The sequence below is a fragment of the Octodon degus genome, unplaced genomic scaffold, assembly GCF_000260255.1.
Source record: "Octodon degus isolate 3935 unplaced genomic scaffold, OctDeg1.0 scaffold00241, whole genome shotgun sequence".
Taxonomy (NCBI): domain Eukaryota; kingdom Metazoa; phylum Chordata; class Mammalia; order Rodentia; family Octodontidae; genus Octodon; species Octodon degus.
In genome coordinates, this window is record NW_004524817.1 from 570,464 (window position 1) to 572,427 (window position 1,964).

At 42.1% G+C, this 1,964-nt stretch overlaps 1 pseudogene; it reads left to right on the forward strand.

Moving 5' to 3' along the window:
- Positions 1 to 659, forward strand: part of LOC101592908 — a 5,318-nt pseudogene extending 4,659 nt beyond the window's left edge.
- Positions 660 to 1,964: the final 1,305 nt, after the last annotated feature.

The following is a 1,964-nucleotide window of genomic DNA, read 5'->3' on the forward strand; positions in this document are numbered from 1 at the left end:
TGAATATTTAAAGGAGCATAATTTTTCAAGTTCTTCTATTTCAGATATTAGTCCTCTATGAGAAGAGAAGCTGGCAAGTTTTGCTTCTTTGTGTAGGCTGTGCATTTCTTCACTCTGTTGATAATTTCTTTCCTATTCAGAACTTTTTAACAGAGCGCCACTTCTTCCGCAGGAGACCTACATGCCGCCGTCGCTGCTGCCGCTGTGTCTCTAGTGATCCCTGAGAAGTTCCTGCACAGTTTGCGAGTACTCAACACCAACATCGATGGGCGGCGGAAAATAGCCTTTGCCATCGCTGCCATTAAGGGTGTGGGGCAAAGGCACACTCACGTGGTGTTGAGGAAAGCAGACATCGACCTCAGCGCGAGGATGGGAGAGTTCACCGAGGACGGGGTGGGGCGCGCGAGCGCTATTGTGCAGAATCCGCGCCACCACAAGATCCCAGACTGGTTTCTGAACAGGCAGAAGGATGAGAAGGACAGCAAGTGCAGCCGGGTTCTAGCCAACGGCCTGGACAACGAGCTTCGAGAAGACCTGGAGCGACTGAAGAACCGAGCCCACAGGGCCCGGCGCTACTCTGGGGTCCACGAGTCCGCGGCCAGCACAGCAAGACCACTGGACGCCACGGCCGCACTCTGGGAGTGTCCAAGGAGAAATGAGGCTGTAGGCTTGCTCCGACAATAAATAGTATATATACCTGCAAAAAATAAATAAGTAAAATAATGATGATGATGATGAAGATGATGATGATGATGATGATGATGATGATGATGATGATGATGATGATGATGATGATGATGATTAAACAGAATGTCATTTGTTGATTCTTGGAACTATTCTGCAACTTTGTTTCTGTTTAGGGAGTCCTTCCCTATGCCCATGTCTTCAAGAGATTTATTAATTTGTCTTACAAAAATTCGGTGTTTCTTTTTTACCCTAGATATTTGATCAATTTTTATTTAATTTTGGTCCAGGAGGAGAGATATGGGTCTTGGTTCCTTCTTGTACACGTGGATAACCAGTTTCTAAGCTCTAGTTGTGAAGAAAGCTACCTCTTCTCCAGAATTTGTTTTCAAACTCTTTTAAAGATCAGATGTCTGAAGGTAATTTTTTTTAATGTGTCATTCAGCATACATGAAGATTTTTCAGTATTATGCTATTTTTATCATGGTGGCTGTGTAATATGACTTGTAATCTGCGGTTTTAGTGCCTCTCTTTCCTTGCCTTACTCAGGATTTCTTTGGCTGGTATAGGTCTCTTCTAATTCTTTATAAATGTTAGAATTGTTTTATCTTGCTTTGTGAAGTACGCTGTTTGTCTTTTGACTGATACTGTGCGACAGCCCTCTAGCATGTTACGGTACTGTAATCATCTTGATAGTATTGATTCTGCTTATCCAGAAATATAGGACCTCTTTCCATTTTCTAATATCCCCTTTAATCTCTTTCTGCAGAACACTATAGCTGAGGTTATAGAGCTTAATTTGATTAAGATTAATTAGTTTAGGGCCTGCCAAATAGCTCAGCAGATTAAAGCACCTGCAAGTAGGCATAGGGGCCTCGGTTTCAATCCCCGGGCCTGCCACACTGGCCCCTCCCGCGGGGTGCGCTGAGCTGGCAGCGAGACCCTAGCACTTGGAATGCTGTAAACAGGTGGATCACTACAAGTCCAATCTAGCAGTGAGACCCTGAATACCCTGTAGACCTTTCCCAAAAATACAGGGGAAAAAATTAATTAGCTTTATTTCTATGCGTCTTTTGGGGAAACTGCTGGTATGGAATTATATTTCTGATATTTTCTGGTTAATTTTATTATTATTTGTGCACATGAATGCTATTTTCTGTGTTTATTTTATACCCTTTTTACTTTGCCAGATTTGTTTATTTCAAAGAGTCTTCTGCTAGAGGTTTTTTTTAAAAGAAATTTTTGTTCTTTTATACAAAAGACATGAAAATAGGGTTAGT